Here is a 22,202-nt window from a genome sequence, read left to right as displayed (position 1 = left end):
GACCCCATCCAACCCGAACCGGGCATATGTCGTCGGGACCCGTCGGGGTCGGGTTGCGTGGCAGGCCTTTACATCAGTACATGGGTAAATGCCTGCGACCCGACCTGACCCCGACCTGACCCCGACGGCATGTGTCGGGTTCGGGTCGGGTCAGGTCGAGCTTCCAGGTCCAGCATTCAGACTTGGGTCAGGTTTCCTTTGCACACCTCTACTTTGCATGATCTCGGTGCTGCTCCTGGTCATCATTGAAAAATGATTCACAATCCATGGCATAGGAATTCACCCTGTTGGGATATCTTGAACCAACTGGCATGAGATGTGTCTGAGGAAGTCCATGTAACTCCAGTTGGGTTCCTGTAGATATCTTTCAATTAAAGAGGAATGCTTCGCAGATCCAATAAGTGGTAAGATCATCCACAGTGTTAAATTGCAAGATCAGGTGATCTCACTCTTTCCATCCAAGTGCAACAACAAGTGCACCAGGTTGGAATGGACCTGCTGGGAGAAGAAAGACGTGGACCATCCAATTCCGCACTTGGTCAAGTTCACCAATATGTTGACTGCTTCCACCCACACTTTCTCAGACTCTGCCCCAAAGAGTGGCTGAATTCTGGTAAGGACTGGATCCACAAAGAGCTGGATGGTGTTTGCCATTGACTGGATTATGTCTTACTCGGGTAGGACAGCACCACATGCGTTAGCAACTCCGAGTTCTGCTCATTCCCCAACAGGCTAATCATTGTGTCCATCACGCTCCACAACTGACTTTTAGCTCCAAAGTTAATATTTCTCAGGACCCAGACACACAGTTACTGGGTAACAGGAGAGACATACCGAAAATACCTTATCAAACCATTTACCATGGTGTCTGTGAGCTGCGACCCTGAAACCAGTGGAGCTTTAAGCAGTTCTCAATGAAGTATTCACCACCTTTGCCAACTCAGGCTTAGTGATAATCTCACTCAGACGGCAGCCAGTGATACAGCGGTTGAATACGTTTTTCTGTCCCACTGATGGGGCAGGTGCTTTTCCCAAGTGTGTACACCAGCTCCTTGATAGTCGTGACTGCACATTTTGTGTCTTCGGCCACTGATGTCCGCACGTCTCTGACAAATTTCTCCGATGGGATTGGGAAGATGAGGAGATGGGACACAACCGCTGGTATATTGTGCCAGGCCAAAATGGTGAAACTACATAGAACTGAACGTTTTACATCTTCATACGGAACTGACTCCAGTTCAACCCTCAGCATGTCTAGTATTTCTGAGACTTGGTCCCGTGGATCACTGCCTCACCTTTAATGATGATTTTTACGAGCACAGTGACTGCAAAGGAACAGCTGGGGTGTTGGTCAGACAGTCCTTTAAAGACCATGAGGAGCAAGTTGCACAGCTGGTTATGGGGAAAATTCTTGGAAATTACCTTTGTGATCTGATGGCATTTTTGCAAGAGGACTGAAAGGTCATCGTTGTCTAACTGTTCTCTGAATGTGTTCAGATCCTCTAGCTGCTCCTGTTACTGATCCAGATCGGTACCTTCATATTATAACTGAATGGACAGGATGGTGTACACAGAGACCAGGGCCATCTGTCACACAGGTAGCGAACTGTCTGCACAGCACAGCATCAATCGTCCAATTAGAGTCCCCATAATATTTCCAGATGCACCGTTACTGACACTGAGTTTCTGCCAGTAAACTTTCAGTAGCTCTAAGGTGGTCTGCATGGCTCTCTGTCGCTCATGGTCTTCAGTTGAAATGATCCCCGCGTCTACATGATGGATTGTATTTGATATATTCTGCTGAGATTTTTCACTTTTCTCAGTGATCTCTTCAAGGAGAGCTGTGAATAAATCTACTTCGATGTCCATTTTATACTCATTCCACAGCCCATTGATTGAAATCAGATTTTGTTTGATTGGCTTCTTTCGGATTTCTTTCAAATAGGTGATTTTCAAAGATTTGGATGTTTTTAACGCACTTGGCTTTACCTCTTCCCTCTTTGCTGTTGCAGTCACATATACACAGTTTGTATCAATTTGCTATGTTTTATTCAGCCCTGCAGCTTCTGTGTTGTCATGGTTTTCATGTGAGGACAGGTTACATAACACTTCAGTTGTGATGATGCCCTGGTTCTTGCGCCTACATTAGAACTGCCACCTGCATGTGGCAAGTTAAGGTGGGTGGTGGGAATTTAAGGCCCGGACTAGAAGGAAAAGGCAAATTCACAGCCCTTGGCAGCCATATTTGGACTGAGTAGCTGTTTGTTCCTAATAAAGCATCCACTGCACTGCAGTCACTCAAAGTATTTGTGACAAGAGATGTAGAAATGGGAGTGTAGGACAAACTCTTTGAGCAGAATTTCCCCCAAATTAAGATGTTCTAGTGTCAGATCATGGGAAAATACTAGAATCTATTATTAGGAACGTGGAAGCAGAACACTTAAAAAAATCAGAATAGCAAAATACTGCAGGTGCTGGAAATCTGAAATAAAAACAGAAAATGCTGGAAATGCTCAGCAGGTCAGGCAACATCTGTGGAGAGAGAAACAGAATTAACATTTCAGGTCTGTGACCTTTCCAAAGATTCATAACCCTTTGAGTGTAGTAATTTCTCCTCATCTCAGTCCTGAATGATCGGCCCTTTATCCTGTGACTGACCCTGCTTTCTAGATTTCCCGACCAACGGAAAGAATCTCAGCTTCTACTCTTTCAAGCCCTTTCAGAATCTTGTATGTCTCAATTAGATCGCCTCTGATTCTTCTAAACTCCATAGAATATAGGCCCAATTTATTCACCCCCTCATTATAGGACAACCCCCTCATTCCAGGGACCAATTTGGTAAATCTTCACTGCATCGCCTCCAGTGCAAGTATATTCTTTTTTAAATGTGAAAACTACACACAGTATTCCAGGTGTGGTCTCATCAAAGCCCTGTACAATTTTACTAAGACTTCATTATTCCTGTACTCCAATCCCCTTGCAAACCAGCCTGCTTGCCACATTTGACCCCGAAATGAGCTTCTGACCTCATATTCCTGCTATCACTAAGACCAGCTATTTCTATTTCCATAACACCTTCGCCCCTGTCTCAGCTCATCTGCTGCTGAAACCTCATTCATGTCTTCGTTACCTCTGGGTGTGACTATTCCAAAGCACTCCTGGCTGCTGTCTCATAGTCTCCTCTTTGTAAACTTGAGGTGATCCACAACTCTTCTGCCCATGTCTTAACATGCACCAAGTGTTGTCCCCCATCCCCCTTTTGCTCGCTGATCTACATTGGCTCCTGGTCAAGCAACGTCTCAATTTTTAAAATCTCATCCTTGTTTTCAAATCCCTGCATGGCCCTGCCCCTCCATATCTCTGCAATCCCCTCCAACTCCGTAACCCTCCAAGATCCCTGCATTCCTCTAATTCTGGCCTCTTCTGTATCCCCGATTTTAATGGCTCCACCATTGGTGGCCATACCTTCAGTTGCCTCAGCTGCAATCTCTGGAATTCCCTCCCTACTTGTCTCTGCCCCTCTACCTTGCTTTCCTCCTTTGTGACGCTCCTTAAAACTTTTGCTCATCTGACCTCAGATCACCTTTGTGGCTCGATGTCATATTTTGTTTTATAATGTTCCTGTGAAGTACCTTGGGATGTTTTATTACATTAAAGGCGCTATTGTTGTTGTTGTTGTTGAGTTCCACATTCTAACCATCTCGGAGTCTAGAATTTTCTCCTGAATTCCCTATTGAATTTATTAGTGGTGATCTTATACATTTTGTCCTCTAGTTCTGTTCTCCCTGCAAGGGGAAATATCTTCTCTACATTTACCCTATTATATTTCATTACCTGAAAGGCCTCTCTCAGGTTACCCAAAGCCTTCTCTTTTCCTGAGAAAATAGCTCCAGCCTGTTCAATGTTTCCTGATAGGAATAACCACCCAGAGCCAGTAACATCCTTCCAAATCTTTTTTATACCTTTTCTAGTACGTCAATATCTTTTTCTTTATGTGAAGGTCATAACTATTCACAGTACTCCAAGTGTGCTCTCACCAAGGCTCTATACAAGTTGAACTTAATGTCACTGCTTCTCAATTCTGTCCTTTTAGATATGAACACGTGTTTTTTTTTTCTTTTTTATGGCCTTATTAAATAAGATTCATGTCTGATGGTGAGGAAGTTGGTTGAGTGGTAGGCGACAGAGAGTGGGGATAATGGGTAAGCACTCTGATTGGTAGGATGTGACTAGTGGTGTCCCACAGCGATCTGTGTTGGGGCCTCAAATTATTCACATTATTCATTAACGACTTGGATGATGGCATCTTAAGTATTATATCCAAATTTGCTGATGATACACAGTTAGGTGACATTGTAGACAGTCTAGATGATAGCATAAAATTGCAAGGAGATATTGACAGACTAGGTGAATGGGCAAAACTGTGACAGATGGATTTCAATGTGGGCAAGTGTGAGGTTATCCATTTTGGACCAAATAATGATAGAGCAGGGTACTTTCTAAATGGGAAGAGGTTAAGTACAGTGGATGTCCAAAGAGACTTGGGGGTTCAGGTGCATAGATCTTTAAAATGCCACGAGCAAGAGCAGAAAATAATCAAAAAGGCTGCTTGATAATTGAAATGATTGTAGCTTGCAGCCAATGCTAACTGTACTGTTGAGTGGCTGCACACCTGAGCAGAGGACAGAAACATGAGCGGCGAGGATGAGTTAAAACTATCTGCACTACTTAAAGCCTGGCTACACCTCTTAAAGGGGAGGCATGTGTTGGCTGGAGCAGGAGCTGAAAGTCTTTCTAAAAGTGATTTTGAAGTGGAAAAGACACAAGAATGGTACAATATGACATAGAGCAGGGTGCAAGATTTTCTGATGCTGCGCTGGAGGCCTAGGTGCAGGAGGTGGAGAGGAGGAGAGGTGTTATCTATCCATAGGGGGTCAGGTGACACTCCAGACCAATGATGAGAAGGCACTGGGACCGGGTAGCTATTGTGGTTAATGCCAGGAATCCAGCCCTGACAACCTGGATGCAGTGCCGCAAGAATTCAATGACCTCACACAAGTGGTCAAGGTCAGGGAATATATCTTCAAATGTTATCTCCTACCAACTGCACCATTAGCTTCATACACTGCTGTGTGTACCCCACCCCATCACCTAGCTACCAACAGTCACTATCAATCATGACTCATATCTAATATGCATAGTTTCACCTCACCCTCACACACTTAGCACTACTGCAAACCTCATACCCACATCTCATTGCTTGCATTCACTGCCAGCTATTCAACCATAACAACCACATCACCCAAACACATTGGAACACACTCTCTGACACATTTGCCTCTCCCTTGCAGAACAAGATGGAGGATAACCGAAAGTAGCTGCAGCTAACCGGTGGGGAACAGATCCAGCAGAATTGCCTTACCCCCATGGAGGAGCCAGTGCTCACCGTCATTGGAGCAGCCACGACTGAGGCCAGAGGTGGGGCTGAAACCATGGAAGGTGACGGCATGCTCATACCGAATCCTCCTTCTCACGTCCCACTTCCTCCTCATCCCACAATCCCTTCAGATTTACAAAGTACAGATGCTGTAAACATGCACCTCTTGCTTTCCCCCTGCACTCACCACAACATGACCCTTGTGCCTTTCTCCTTTCAGATACTCACGGACTGCAACCTGATCAGGTAGTGGTGAAAGAGCAAGAAATGGAAGAGGAGGAAGATAGTGGTGAAGAGAAACGGCATCTTGCGATCTCACTTGCAGCTGTCAGCTCAGATATTAACACTACATGTACTTTAGAGAATAGCTGAGAGGTGGGTTTGCATGTGGTGAGATGCTGGGCATGAGTGGCTTGCAGAAAAGCAGTGGACAAGGGTAGCACAGGTGTCAACTTGCTGGAGGGCATGGCTGCACATGTGTTCTGCTGCAGAGTATTCAGATGAGGACTTCTATGGTGTGGCCTACAGAAGAACACTGATAGATACTGAAATACTTGGTGTATTAGCAGGCTTGACAGAAATCCTACTGTCCATGTCAAGGATCATGGAGGAGCCCAGAACCAACTTGGCACAGGGCTTTGCACAGAGTTTGGAGCCCATGCTTTCCAGTGTGGAAGTGGTAGCCAACTTCATTGGCACGTTTGTGGACCAAACCATGACCCTTGTGGCATCTGATTGTCGATATCTCAGTTTCTATTGCAGCACAAGTTGCAGCCTCCCAACCTCTGGGTGCTGCAGTGGAAGATCGGAGTCAAGTTATGCAACGTCAGCTTGCTGTCACACACGAGCAGACTGATTCTATCATGGCTGGGGATACTAGTGTTGAACGGTGCTTGCATGGTGTCACAGCAGCCCAACAATCTGTCCTGCAACACATTACAGAGATTGCTGAGGCACCACCCCAGGGGAGTGGCAGTGGCCTCATGGAGAACAAACTTGTTGTCCTCTCTCAGGCTGACAGCATTCATCCTCCCACTACTGTCACTTCGCCAGTGTCCTTGCTGCCAGCCAGCCAGCCCAGACAACTACCACCCATGGGAGTTAGAGAGGCATTGGATCTGCGAGGAAACAGCCCAGGGTGAGAGACTATAAATCGGGACTGAGGCTCGAGGCCCACACTTACCTGGGAGTCAGAGAGACATTGGATCTGTGAGGAAACAGCCCGGAATAGGAGACTATAAATCAGGACCGAGGATCGAGGCTGACACTTACCTGGGAATCAGAGAGACATTGGATCTGTGAGGAAACAGCCCGGAATAGGAGACTATAAATCGGGAGCGAGGATCGAGGCTGACACTTACCTGGGAGTCAGAGACACATCAGGAGCTCCTTGGAATCAGAGGCACTGATTTGGAAAAAAATCTGTGATATCACAGCAAAGTCATAAGCTGATTGGTTGGTGAGTATGTAGTGTAAGTGTCTGATTGTAAAGAGCTTGACGCATTCAAAACTTTAGGTGGGTTAATAATTGGATTATAGAAAAAACGTAGAAGAAAGGTCAAAGTTTTTTTTTCTTGAACTCTGAAGAACCTACCTTGTACACACAGAAGGAGCTGATTGCTGAGTAATTTTACTTTCTACTCTCTGGTCTCCAGTTTAAAGTAAATAATCTGAAAGTAAGCTTAAGGCGTGGAAGGACAGCTCGGCTGCATGGAATGGCCATTCTGTGACGTGTGGGGAGTCGTGGACACGTCACGTGGCCCAGACGATCACATGCAGAAAGTGTCTCCAGCTGTAAAAACAAGCTCCTGTGTTTTGGAACTCGAACGGAGGTTGGAGTCGCTGTGGTGCATCCATGAAGCTGTAAACTATGTGGATAGTATGTTTAACAAGTGGTCACACTGCAGATTAAGAGCGTGCAGGCAGCGAGTGAATGGATGACCATTGGGCAGGCATGTAGTGCAGGAGTCCTCTGAGTCTATCTCACTCACTAACCAGTTTTCCATTTTGGATACTGGTGAGGGCAATGGTTCGTCAGAGGAATATAACAAGAGCCAAGGTTGTGGCACCACAAGTGTCTCAGCTGCACATGTAGGGGCAAAGAACAGTGGTAGGGCAATAGTGGTAGGCAATTCGATAGTTTGGGGAACAGACAGGCAGTTTTGTGGCTGTAGACCATGACTCCAGGATGGTAAGTTGCCTCCCTGGTGCCAGGGTCAAGGATATCATGGAATGGCTGCAGGACATTCTTTTGGAGGAAGGTGAACAGCCAGAAATTGTGGTCCACATTGACACGAGATACATAAGTAGAAAGAGGGATGAAGTCTTGAAAGCAGAATTTAGGGAGGTAGGAAGGAGATTAAAAAGCAGGACATCTAAGGCCATAATCTCAGGATTACTCCCAGTACCATGTGGTAGTGAGTTTAGAAATAGGAAGATAGAGCGAATGAACACGTGACTAGAAAAATGGTGTAGGAAGGAGGGCTTTAGATTCCTGGGCAGTTGGGACCGGTTCAGGGTAGTTGGCACCTCTGCAAGATGGACGGGTTATACCCTAACAGGACTGGGACTAATATCCTGGTGGGGAAATTTGCTAGTGCTGTTGCGGAGGGTTTAAACTAATTTATCAGGGGGTTGGGAATCTGCGAGGAAATGCAGATAGGAGAAAAGCAAAGCTGGTTATGGGAAGTAGAAAAGCTGTGAATGAAAGTGGAAAGCAGCAGAAACAAATGCTAGAACCAACCAGGGTCAAAATACAGAATAGTGTTCAAAAGGCAGAATTAAAGGCACTCTAGCTGACTGCAAGTAGCATTCGCAACAAGGTGAGTTGATGGCACAAGTAGAGTAAACAGGTATGATTGATTTGCCATTGCAGAGACGTGGCTGCAGGGTGACCAAGACTGGGAACTGAATATTAAAGGATATTCAACATTTAGGAATGACGGGCAAAAAGGAAAAGGCAGTGTGAAGTGCTGATAATAAGGGATGGGATTAGTGCATTAGTGAGAGAGCATCCTTGATTGGAAGGACAGGATGCAGAACCTGTTTGGATGGAGCTAAGAAACAGAAAAGGGGAACAATTGTTGGTAGTGGTTTACAGGCCACCAAACAGTAGTGTAAATGTAGGGTGTGGTATAAATCAGGAAATTAGAAGTGTATGTAGCAGGGACAATACAATAATCATGGGTGAATTAAATCTGCATATAGACTGGGTAAATCTAGTGAGCACCAATGCTATGGAAGAAGAATTCTTGGAATGTGTCCGAGATGGTTTTTTGGAGCAATATGTTGAGGAACCAACTAGGGAACAGGCTATTTTGGATTTAGTATTATGCATTGAGAAAGAGCTAATTAATAATCTGGAGGTAAAAGAACCTTTAGGGAAAAGTGACCATAGTATGATAGATTTTCCATGAAGTTTGAAAAAATGTAGTTCAATCTGAAATTAGTGTGTTAAATTTAAACAAGGGCAATTATGAAGGTATGAGGGGCAAGCTGGCCATGGTGGATTGGTAAAATACATTAAAAGGTTTGTCGGTAGACAGGCAATGGCTAGTATTTAAAGGATTAATGCATGGTTTTCAAAAAATATTCATTTCGGGCAAAAAAACCCAATAGGGAAAGCGAGTCAGTCTTGGCTAATAAAGGAAGTTAAAGATAATATTAGATCAAAGAGAGAGGCTTATAAAGTTGCCAAAAAGTCATAAGCCAGAGCATTGGGAGAATTCTAGAATCCAGAAAAGGAGGACCAAGAAATTGATAAAGAAGAGAGAATAGAATATGAATGTAAACTAGCAAGAAAAATATATACAGATTGTAAAAGTTCCTATGGGTATGTAAAAAGGAAAAAAATAGCAAAGACAAATGTGGGTCCATGACAGGCAGAGACAGGAGAATTTATAATGGGAAATAGATAAATGGCAGAGAAGCTAAATAATTACTTGAGTCTGTCTTATTTATTTAGAGATACAGCACTCAAACAGGCCCTTCGGCCCACTGAGTCTGTGCTGACCATCAACCACCCATTTCTACCAATCCTATCCTAGTTCCATATTTCCACCACATTCCCACCTGTCCCTATATTCCCCTACCACCTACCTATACTCGGGGCAATTTATAATGGCCAATTTACCTTTCAACCTGCAAGTCTTTGGGTGTGGGAGGAAACTGGAACACCTGGCAAAAACCCACACAGACACAGGGAGAACTTGCAAACTCCACACAGGCAGTACCCAAAATTGAACCCAGGTCGCTGGAGCTGTGAGGTTGCGGTGCTAGCCACTGCGCCACACATTCCTTGAAATAATTGAGATCCAAGGGGCTAGTGAGAATGAGGAACAATAAGAAATTAGGATTAGTAAAAAAGTAGTATTGGAGAAATTAATGGGATTGAAAGTTGACAAATCCCTGGGACTCAATGAACTTCACCCCAGAGTGTTGAAAAAGATGGCTACAGAGATAGTGGGTGCATTGCTGATCATCTTTCAAAATTCCATAAATTCTGCAACGGTGCCTGCAGATTACAAATATAACCCCACTGTTTCAGAAAGGAGAGAAAAACAGGGAACTACAAACTTGGGCTGAATTTTACTGACCCCCACCCCCCGACCTTGGGGGTTGTGACAGGAGGTCCCGGAAAATGCTTCCAGGAGAGGCCTGCCATGGGCCTCGAGGCCAGGAAGGCTCCGCCCCCTTTTACCAGCAGCGACGAGGCCTCGGTGGTGTCCCTCCCTGCACCCCTGCCGCTCGGCAGAAAAAATATCATTAACTTATGTATATAAATTATACTTATAGAATAATGATTTACCTTACAGTGACAGCCATCCTACGCTAATGTTCCAGCCGGTGGGGATGGAGGATTTGCATTTTTTGGGGGGCATGAAAAATAATGCTGTGATTATTCATTGAGTCGGGGAGGAGAGGGGTTTGGAAGTGTGACTCCATTTTTTCAAATTGTTTCACAAACCTGTGCCTTTAAAAATTTTAATACAATGGAAGGCCCTTTAAAAATGGCACCGGCACCTATGTGGTGGCTCCAGACACTGTTGGCGAGGACGGAGCATGCGCCCCTCGGGGTGGGCGTTCAACCCCCTCCATGTTAATGAGCCACCGCCTGACGTGGGTAGTAGGGAAAATACCAGAATCTGTTTTAAAGGATGTGTTTACTGGGCACTTAGAAAATAATGGGCTGAGTCAACATGGAGTTACGAAGGGAAAATCATGTTTTACTAGCAGAGTGGATAAGGGAGAACCAGTGGATGTGGTGTATTTGGACTTTCAGAAAGTTTTTGATAAAGTCCCACATAGGTTAGTAAGAAAAATTAAAGTGCATGGGATTGGGGGTAATATACTAGCATGGATTGGGGATTGGTAACAGGCAGAAAATAGAGAGTAGGAATAAATGGGTCATTCTCCAGTTGGCAGGCTGTCACTAGTGGGGTACCGGCGGGATCAATGCTTTGGCCCCAGCTGCTCACAATCTACATCAATGATTTGGATATGGAGAACAATTGTAATATTTCCAAGTCTGCGGATGACAAAACTTGGTGGGAATGTGAGTTGTGAGGAGGATACAAAGAGGCTTCAGGGGATTTGGACAGGCTGAGTGAGTGGGTAGGATCATAGCAGATAGAATATAATGTGGATAAGTGTGAGGATATCCACTTTGGTAGGAGGAACGGAGGTGCAGAGTATTTCTTAAATGATGAGCGATTGGAAAATGTTAATGTCCAAAGGGACCTAGATGTCCCTGTTCATAAGTCATTGAAAGCTAGCATGCAGGTGCAGCAAGCAATTGGGAAGGCAAACGGTATGTTAGCCTTCATCACAAGAGGACTTGAGTACAGGAGTAAAGAAGTCTTGGTTCGGTTGTATTGAGCATTGTTCAGGTTGCACCAGGAATATTGTGTGCAGTTCTGGTTCCCTTGCCTGAGGAAGGATATACTTGCCAGAGAGGGAGTGCAGCGGAGGTTCACCAGACTGAGTCCTGGGAAGGTGGGAATGTCCTATGTGGAGAGATGGAGGAGACTGGGCCTGTATTCTCTGGAGTTTAGAATAATGAGAGGCGATCTCATAGAAACTTACAAATTTCTTAAAGGGATAGTCAGGATAGATGCAGAAAGAATGTTCCCCCTGGCTGTGGGGTCTAGAACCAGGGGTCACAATCTCAGAATAAAGGGCAAGCAATTTAGGACTGAGATGAGGAGGAACTTCTGCACTCAGAGGGTGGTGAATCTTTGGAATTCTTTGCCCCAGAAGGTGGTGGAAGCTCAGTCACTAGGCCTGGAGCTGCTTGAGGTTGGCCTGCAAGGCCATCTACATTCTTCTCCACTGAAAGAGCTGGATTTTATGGCTCTCGACTGGGGATCTTGCTTCCAAGAGCTGCTGGCCAGTCACAGGTCCGGCAGTCCAACAGTATAGGCAGCACCACTGGGAGTAATGGCCACTGCTAACATTGCAGGCCGCAACAGACATCCATGAACCTTGACCCGTGCTCTACCGAGTACTGCAGGCCTCCTTCAGAATGGTTCAGGCAGTAGAAGCGCTGTTTCAACATCCCAATGGTCTGTATATTCACATTTTGTGTGGCAGCGTGGCTTTCATTGTATGCATGCTGCAACATGTGCACCAGAGTCTGAATCATATTGTCAGCAGATAGCCCTTGTTGCCCAGGAGCCGCCCTCTGGTTTGTGGTGGTGGCTGAAATACAAATGGCACAGCCAACTGCTGCAGAATGAAGGCATCATGACTGCTGTCAGGATACCGGGCATTGACCTGCATGCATCTGGTCACACACCAACTGGATATTGAGGAAGTGAGATCACTTTCAGTTGTGGTATATCTCAGAGTTAACATGCAGTGCCAGCAACGCGACTTGTGTGGAATCAGTGGCACCCTGCACCGTGGGGAAGTTGCAGTCCTCGTGAAGCCACATGTTTGCTCCACCTATTTCTCTCTGGCAAGACAGAATGAAATGCATTCAGCATTCTTGCAATACAGAGGCTCAGTGGCCTCCCTTATGCAAGAGTAGTTGGCACACTGAGAGAAGTTACAAATATTGCCTGCTGCTGCCTGGAAGGAGCCCAACACATAAAGTTCATGGTTACGATCACAGTGACTTCACAGTCACTGGCAATGTCATCCTCACCCTGCTCTGAACTGCAGTTGTGGCTGTAGCTTGTGGCAGATTTCAGTGAGGACCTCCTTGGTGAAGTGAAAACAAGTTTCCCACAGTTCTTCGCTGAGGTTCAGGTGGGAAAATTGCTCCTTGAACAACCTGGGTGGACATGGCCTCCTGCTGAGAGCCCTTCTCCCCCTCCTCCTCCTCCCTCTTCCAGCAGCTTGTCCTGCTCTGTACAGTAAAGCACCACTATTACATTCAGGTACAGTAATAAAAAAAAGTACATATATCGCACAGCCATTTACTGTAAGAAAGCATGTTATTAATATATTAGTCAAGTACAGCAATACAGTTGAGTACGAGTATTACAGTCAGATACAGTACTGCAATATAGTACCAGTATTACACAGGCATGCACAGTGACACAGTTTCAATATTATCAAATCAAATACAGTATGATACAATCAAGTAGAGCCATGTACTGTACCATAATTTGAATTAAATTGGGAGCATTAAAGTTAACGAACCTGTTAAGTTGGGAAAACTGGAATTTCATTTGTTACCACAATGAAATTATCAAGGTTTGAGAGACTCTTTAATTCCAGATACAAGGCTCACTCATGTAACATTGACAGTTTGAATTTTATATGTTTATTGCTGTGAACTGGAATTTGGAATCAGCCTGGTTGTTATCAAAAAATCATTGGGTTAGAAACCTCTTACAAGACGATGTTAGAAAGTTTGGAAACAATTGGAAGTTAATCCAAAACGCTGACTTCCTTGCCAGAGACATTTTTATTTGGAGTTTGAGTGGCGCAGTGGTTAACACTGCAGTCTCACAGCTCCAGTGACCTTGGTTCAGTTCTGGGTACTGCCTGTGTGGAGTTTGCAAGTTCTCTCTGTGACCATGTGAGTTTCCACTGGGTGCTCTGGTTTCTTCCCACAGCCAAAAGACTTGCAGGTTGATAGGTCAATTGGCCATTGTAAATTGCCCCTAGTGTAGGTTGGTGGTAGGGAATATGGGAATTAATGTTGGAATAGTATAAGTGGGTGGTTGTTGGTCGGCACAGACTTGGTGGGCTGAAGGACCTATTTCAATGCTGTATCTCTCTATAAGTTGATGATGTTACGAATGATTTTTGCTGTTTTCACTTCCTAAGGATACCAAAAAGAATTGGAAAAAAAACTATTTTAAAATGGAGTTTGATTGTTTTCAATCAGGAAAGTATTTTGAAAAAAGAAGTTACATAAAGCGACAAATCTGAGAATTATTTTTGCTCCATCTGCGTTTTCATTTAATTCACCACACAACTTTTGCATTGCTGAGTGTAAAATTTATATATTGGACATTATTAAATTTTAAGTTTCTAAATCGGCAGATGTATTTGGATAAGTTAACCCATTTGGCTCTGGGGCAGAGCCACAATGGATTCTTTGTGTGTTTTTTTTTTAAACAGGCGACATGAGAATTGATGCCACAGCACGAGAATTTAAGAACTTATCTGCAGACATCAGATTTGGACGAAAGGCTTTACCTTTTCTAAGATTTTTGTCATTTGTTATCTTCCAAGACAAAGTGCATGAGAATAAGGCTCTTTTGGGGAGAAATAAATAGAACATGAATAAAACTTGTCACTCCAACAACACTGTTATTTGAATTTGGGATAATTTTGAGATGCAAAGAGTCCAACGTAATTTTGCAAGTTACTTTTGAGAAACTAAAATGCCATCTAAGAATAAGAACAAACAAAATCTTGTAATGCCTGGGATCAAATGGGAATGTTTGGTTCTCAGGTTTAAAGATATTAGAATATTGTATTGGACTGTAAAGTTCTTCCAGGGCTCAAAAAAATGAAATCGAATTCTAATTAATGGGATTAATTATAATATTGGAAGTTAAATCGGGCTGGTGCAAGAGCTAATAAGGGAATTTGGGGAACAAATATTAGAAAATTAAAATTCAAACCCTTCAATTAGTATAGTGTATAATTTCCGAGAAGTCCAGTACTTTCCAGTGGAAGTTAAGATGTGTAGATAAGAATTGTAATTGACACTTTTCTCTTGGAAATATTTGTATCCTTGCTTTGGAGTTTTTTTTTAAAGAAAACCACATTTAAATGTCCAGCCACTGCCCGAGGTATCAGAACCATACGGGGGAGATAAGCAAAGGTTTTGTGACAGACACCCCACTTTTTGATCTTTTGATAAGATCACCTGAGAGTTGAGAATGTGTGGCGTGATATTGGGATACCAGTGTAAGAGTGCAGATGTGACTTTTTACATGTGAAGTAATTAACATGCAAAATGCATGGTGGAAATGCACTGACGAACGGTTCTCAAACATGTGCAACTACTTGACAAACAGCATGACATGAAATGGTTAATGTGGCCAGTGGAGTGAGACAACATTTTGAATCATCAAAGCATTGACATGTATTCCATAGAGAAACTGACTTTAAATTAATCAGATAGAATTGTACCTGTCAGAGGGAGTGAAATTAATATAAAGAGGGATATAGAATCTGGATTGCGACAATTAAGATCTAAGTCTAGCATTTAATAAGAATTATCCAGAAGTTGGATGCAGATAAAAGGAGAGCTGGAGAATCTTAAGTCCATGAATGATTGATTGCTTGAATTATATGTATTTATGTGCTCATAGTTGAGAGCATTATTGAGTGACGTGATCTGTAGGTGGGGAAGGTCAGAACAATCAATAGTATTCAGACATACCAGGGGTAGGAGATCAGGTCATGGTCAAGATTTTAAATGAAAAGACAGGATTAGCACCCCGATGGCAAGGGCCCTATGAGGTCCTAATGACAAGGACACTTGCGCACGTGTGGATATAAGAGGAAAGGGTAGTTGAAAATATTGGTCCCAACTTAAACCTTTTAAAGGCGCAAAGGATAATAAGGACTAACCAGTCATGACCGGCGTCCTCTGTGATTTCTCCCAACAGTGTAATGATGAATTGGAGAGATGGAATCATCGCAACCATCCTCCAGGGAACTGTGGCAGCCTGGGAAAAGCCTCTGATAGTTATTAGAAACAACACCTGTTAGCATCCTGGCCAGTACATACAGCTGCCCAAAGGAGGCCATGGAGAGTGGGTAAGGAGACCCAATGTCTGGATATTGGACAGGATGACCGGAGACAGCCATCGCATCATCTCGATTAGTTTGAGGGATGTGACAACACAGGTATCACTGTCCAGACCAGGTCTTACATTCTGCCTGCCAAACCCGTGGTCCTCGTGTAGAGACGACGTAGGCTCTTGGCTGTATGAGCCTGCAGGCTGCATTAACTCCTCTTGTCAGTGCCACATACACAAGTCTAACTTGACCTGTATTACCAGTACGGGTAATGATACGATGTTAAAAACGTTGATGACCCACTACAGGTGGAGGAGAGAAAATAATAAAGTTTCTGATGACCCTGCCCCAGTAACATACCAATGAGAATTATCAAGGGGGATGTAAATTCAAATCATTAGGAATAGAATAGACTGGGTGGGTATACCAGGTGGGATCCCGGGAATACTTGGTGACCAGTAAGAATACCACCTGACTGATGACAACACGGCAATGTTGTACAGAATCACAGCATTTCATTGTCTGCTCAGGCAACAGCTTAAAGCCCATCAGTAATAGTTCTGCCATTGTAGTGTCAGTGAATCCTCTGGAAAAGGCCTTCAAGGCAGTCCAAACCTTCCTCACACAATGGTCTTTCCTGACAGATAAAACAGAAGTTTAGAGTGTGGCAACAATCACACTTTCTGTTTGCATATAATTGACTTATTTACTGTTGGAGACTTCCACATAGCTGGTAGGGCTCTCACTGGATACATGTTCAGCCCACGGTGGGACAAAACGCAAAGCATAGATGATGCGCAGGAGAGATAGCCTGGAAGGAAGGCGATAGGTAAGGCCCTGATTATGGCCAATAAATATGCGAAGGAAAGTTACCAGGCAGTAACCAGTGGGAGAGTACAAATACACCAGGCAACAGAGAAAGCCAGGAAGCTGGAGGATTCAGCACAAGGCAGTGAAACAATAGCAAGAATGCAGTATGATTAGTGGGACAGAGAGAGATATGTGGCAGCAGGTGCATCCATTGTAGTGTTGCTAATCAGCCTGTGTATCTGCTGTTCCCAGAGACTGATGATGTCTCAAGCAGAGCTAATGGTAATGCTGGCCACCAAAAGATACAATCCAATGCCCACAGGGTCACGCACCTACTTAGGGGGGGGCAACCTCAGAGAGGTAATAATGATGTAATGTAGGTAGAATCAGTCCCAGGCTCAGCCTAGATCACTAAGACCTCAGTAAGGCCATAAGAGGACCTCAGGAAGAGATTTGAAGTTTGTCGAGTCCCAGATCCTCAGATTGTTTGACAGGTGGAGGATTCAGGGAATGACCACCTGGGCCACCTGGGCCAGATCGTATCTGACCAGGGGTCAAAAGTGGGGATTAAAGTAGGGAATCATGGAATAATTAGCAAGAAGAATGTTGAAAACTGCCAACATTGCACATAATGTGTAACCTCAACCTGTTTTTCAGAAGTGTGAAGCAATGGGCCATGTGAAGATATAATTAAAGTGAGACATGACTGGGGAAGGAACAAGAACGAAGAAGGAAATTGAACGATCAAACCACAAACTGATGGCCTTGGAACGGTTAGATGATTAAAAAATAGTTGATATGTAGAAACAAAGTATGTTGGAATAAGCAGCTGGCCAAGTGAATATGTGAAAATAGTTGACGCAGAGAATGTCATGTGAAGTTAAAGTATAAGTATGTGAATTGAACAAAGGAGTTTTGAGTTGCCTCTTGGATCTCACTGAGAAATGTACTCCCCTGTATGCATACTTGTATCTCTGAATAAATTTTCCTTAGTTCACCTACAGCCGTCTCGTGTGAAGTGCTTTCAAGAATACTCCACAACACACGCACACAAGAAAAGATGGAGAGTAGAGGGTAGTGTGCAATATTGATTCCAATTGTAAAGAGTTCAGTCTTTAAAAAAAAGCTTTAGAAGTTTTTTTGTGAGGAAATCTTTCATCCGTACAGGTCTGAATGTTCATTGTCTTGAAAAGGATGAAGTGTCATAGGCTCCTTGTGGTTAAGCCTCAGTCTGAAGTTGGTGGTGGGAAATCCTGGTTCCCCTTGCAATTTTTCTGCTGCAGTCGTTAAAAGATGTTATCACTGAGGCTTCTGCTTAGTTGGCACTGTCTCATAGCTGGTCTGCCTGGAAAAGACCTTCTTTGGCTGCTCATTGGCTGTTCTCTATCTCTCTCTCTCCAGAGAAATACCTTTTAAGGGAGAAACTCACCAGGTTGGGGTGTCGGTCAGGTGACTAAGGGCTCTGTCCCCTGGGGTGATTTATACAATGTTCCAGGACATGGGAACCAATTGTTACATGATGGTGTCTAAATATGGTCCATTTTGATAAATAGGTGTTCGTACCTATAATTTTGGCCTTGGCTTTGGAGTCAATCTGTCTGCAAACGTCTTTGTTAGCTCCATTCCTGTCGATAGGAGTTGTTAGCATGGAATGGGCTGTTTTTTCTATTTCAATGTGCTTTCCCCAAAGCTAATTCAGATGTGGATAATGGGTTTAATCTTCAATAGACATACATGTTTATTGACAATACAGGAGGGGTCACTTGACCTTTACTCCATTTTGTCTGCGGCACGAAGGTGTCCATTTTTTGTAGCTCGGTTCAACAGTTGAGTTTTATTTCATAATTCTTCCAGTTCATTTAATAATTCACCACTTCCCTTCGTGGCATGACAACTCCTAGATATAAATTCCAGTGCTTTGTTAGAATTTTTAATATCTTTACTGACCTACGATGCTGCATTTAATCATTTGTTCACTTGTATCCTCAGATCACTTTTCTCTTCTGCCCCATTCACTTTCTTATTTTCAAAGGAAAGACGATATTTCTATTTTTCCTATCATAGTGCATTATCTCACATTTATCTGTCATATTTCATTTGCCAATGACCACATGCAAATACTGCTGGACCAAGTCTCTGGATTTTCTTGCTTACCGGTGTTTTCCCTGCCAGTGCCTGGTACTGTCAACAGCAGGTGATAGGAAGCTCTGGAAGGTAGTGGTAGTTCCTCGAGGGTGGTGGTAGCCCTGGAAATTGGCAGTAGGCACTGGTGAGTGGCAGTAGAATGCCCATGCAGCTGGATGGAGGGAGAGGAGTTATTAGTGGTCTCATCTCCCTTCCTGTCGATCTCAATTACTAATCTTTTAAGGCTTTAGGATTAGACTGAGGCTAAAAATGAATTCCATTCCTCCCTTTCTGGGCTCTTCTGTTCCCTTTAAATACCCCCATTCTCTCAAAATCCCCTTTTCCTCAGGTGCTGTGGTGACAGTCTCATTGGAGAAATTCCAGAATTTTCTGGCTTTGCAGCATAGGCCTCCCTCTTGGTGGCAAGGATCACTGTAGGAGATTTACTTGCACAGCGAATGAGCTCTGACCATGAAATCAGGTTGGGGGTTAATTCAAGGTCAAAGTGCCGAGCAGAAGTCTTGTCTCCCCAGTATCCAACATCAAGAAAATACAGGCCTTAGTGTCAAATCTCAAAGTTACAGGATTGAAAGTCATGGCTCATAGAGGAAGAACAATGTATATTGATCCAATGATGTATTAAAGTAAAAGAGAACAATACTGAGCTCCTGTAATAGATGAATATCTGATCCAAGATCACTCCAAATGAACAAAGAGTTCCAGTTATTGGGAACGCTGAGGAATGTAAAATCCATCTGAATGATCTGTCACAATTGCAGATGGCCAAGAATAAATTGTGTAGAAATGAAAGCCAAGGGTGGAAGTATAACATGCAGAAAATTATAACTTGCTAAAAGGAGAAAGATGCAAAGTTTTACACTAATATAAGAAGTGGAGACCACAGAGCTGATTCTACAATGCATTCTCTTGAGAGGTGGATTTGGACTTCATACTTGCTGGCTGTCTATCTTTTGGGAAAAACTTCAGAACATGTCAGTAACCGCATATAAAAATCAACGACTGATCCCCAGCCAGCAGCTCAGTGAGGTCCTCCAATGAGCAGCTGAACAATGCAGTCCAGAAAGGTCTCAAGTTCAACCCCTGGTCTATAAAGAGATAGTGATGGAGACTCTCCAATTGACCTCAGTACCCATAGGTTTGGGAGGGGAAAACTGGCTGGGATTCCTGTTTCTGATCTCTCCAGCGGTGCTGACTAGATCTGCTTGAATGTGGTGGCTGGACAATAACAGATTCGCGTTTGTGAGGCCGTGCAGACAAGGGAGGAATGGAATTCATTTTTATGGGCGGCACAGTGACGCAGTGGTTAGCACCGCAGCCTCACAGCACCAGAGACCCGGGTTCGATTCTGGGTACTGCCTGTGCGGAGTTTGCAAGTTCTCCCTGTGTCTGCATGGATTTCCACCGCCAAACGACTTGCAGGTTGATAGGTAAATTGGCCATTGTAAATTGCCCCTAGTGTAGGTAGTTGGTAGGAGAATGGTGGGGATGTGGTAGAGAATATGGGGTTAGTGTAGGGTTAGTATAAATGGGTGTTGTTGGTCTGCACAGACTCGGTGGGCCGAAGGGCCTGTTTCAGTGCTGTATCTCTAAATAAATAAATAAAGTCCCAAATTTGGGCAAAGAATGTACAGGGAGGAATAAAAACAGAAACTGCTGGAAACACTCAGCAGTTCTGGCAGCATCTGTGAGGAGAGAAACAGAGTTAACATTTCAGGTCTGTGATCTTTCATCTGAACTCGGTCCAGATCGTGTCTGCATTGTTCACTCAAGAAAAAACAAGCACGAAGCAGCAAGATGGACTCTGCATTAACGTTATTTCAAGGGTTAGGCACCCTGATTGCAGGTAAGGTCATTTTTTTGCAACTTTTCCGTTGCAAAATGTCTGGAAGTACTCTGGAGTATTTTTGAGAGTTCTTGGATTTACTAGAGAGTGTTGCTGCATCCTCATGGTGAGGGACAGGAGGGCAGAGAATGAGGTGACCTTTCCACAGAGTCATAGAATTATACAGGACAGAAACAGGCCCTTCGGCCCATCTTGTCCATGCCAACCATCAAGCACCGAACTATTCTAATCCCATTTTCCAGCACTTGGCTCATAGCCTTAAATGCTATGGCGTTTCAAGTGTTCATCTAAATACTTCTTAAATGTTGTGAGGGTTCCTGCCTCTACCACTCCTTCAGGCAGTCTGTTCCAAATTCCAATTTTCCTCAAATCCCCTCTAAACCTCCTGCCCCTTACCTTAAATCTATGCTCCCTGGTTATTGATCCCTCTGCTAAGGGAAACATTTTTTTTCCCATCTAACCTATCAATGCCCCTCATAATTTTCTATACCTCAGTCATGTCCCCTGTCAGCCTTCTCTGCTCTAAGGAAAACAACCCTCGCCTTTTCAGTCTCTCTTCATAGCTGAAATGCTCCAGCCCAGGCAACATCCTGGTGAATCTCCTCTGCACCCTCTCCAGTGCAATCACATCCTTCCTGTAATGTGGTGCCCAGAACTGTACACAGTACTTCAGCTGTGGCCTAACTAGCATTTTATACAGCTCCATCATAACCTCCCTGCTCTTATATTCTCTGCCTCGGCTGATAAAAGCAAGTGTCCCATATGCCTTCCTAACCACCTTATCTAACTGTGCTGCTGCCTTCAGTGATCTATAGACAAGTACACCGAGATCCCTCTGACTTTCTGTACTTCCTAGGGTCCTCCCATCCATTGTATATTCCCTTACCTTGTTAGTCCACCCAAAATGCATCACCTCACACTTCTCAGGATTAAATTCCATTTGCCACTGCTCTGCCCATCTTACCAGCCCATCTATATCGTCCCATAATCTAAGGCTTTCCTCCTCACTATTTACGACACCACCAATTTTAATGTCATCTGCGAACTTCCTTAGCATACCTCCTATATTCACGTCTAAATCGTTAATGTACACTACAAACAGCAAGGGTCTCAGCACCGATCCCTGAGGTACACCACTGGTCACAGGCTTCGACTCACAAAAACAACCCTCTGCCTCCTGCCACGAAGCCAATTTTGGATCCACATTGTCAATGTTCTCCATGATGCCAGATGCCAAGGGCCCCATTGCAATCAATCCATAGGGCTCAGGAGATGCAGGCGTCTTATTCTGCCACTGGATTTGCCCATGCTCCATTCTATTGTGTACTACCTTGTCTTGCAAGAGAGAGGTCAGAATGTCACTGCTTGTGTAGCACTGTATTTGGGTAATGTGTCTGCCATAGCTGAATAGCTGGAGATATGTGAAGGCAGTGAGAGGTGGGTGTGAGGCTGGCAGCATTGTTAGGTGTGTGAAGGTTGTGGTGGAATATCTGATTATTAGACCTGAGTCCTGAGTGCCAGCGAATGTTGTCAGATGAGTGATGGGGATGCATTGAGCAGCGTGAAGTGTTGATGGTGTGGTGGGTCGGAGATTTCATGTTCTGACCAACTGCATGAGCTCATTAGACTTCTTGCGACGCTGCTATCAGGTCCTTGGGTCCAGACTCTGAGAGTTGACCTTTCTGGCCACCAGCTCCCACTTCCATCTGAGGGGTGTCCTTGAGGGTCTCCTAGCTCCCTGCAGAACCACGG

General features: G+C 44.1%; 1 long non-coding RNA gene across 1 annotated transcript; it reads left to right on the top strand.

Annotated features, from left to right (window-relative positions):
• The first annotated feature begins 16,373 nt into the window (after positions 1–16,373).
• Positions 16,374–17,465, top strand: LOC137372602 (uncharacterized). Its single transcript, XR_010975458.1, has 2 exons — positions 16,374–16,481; positions 17,120–17,465. It is a non-coding gene; the product is annotated as an uncharacterized lncRNA (long non-coding RNA).
• The last annotated feature ends 4,737 nt before the right edge of the window (positions 17,466–22,202 follow it).

The sequence above is a fragment of the Heterodontus francisci genome, chromosome 8 (genome assembly GCF_036365525.1).
Source record: "Heterodontus francisci isolate sHetFra1 chromosome 8, sHetFra1.hap1, whole genome shotgun sequence".
NCBI classification, from domain to species: domain Eukaryota; kingdom Metazoa; phylum Chordata; class Chondrichthyes; order Heterodontiformes; family Heterodontidae; genus Heterodontus; species Heterodontus francisci.
The sequence above is the reverse complement of the archived record's forward strand: the minus strand, read 5'-3'. Positions and strand labels throughout refer to the sequence as shown.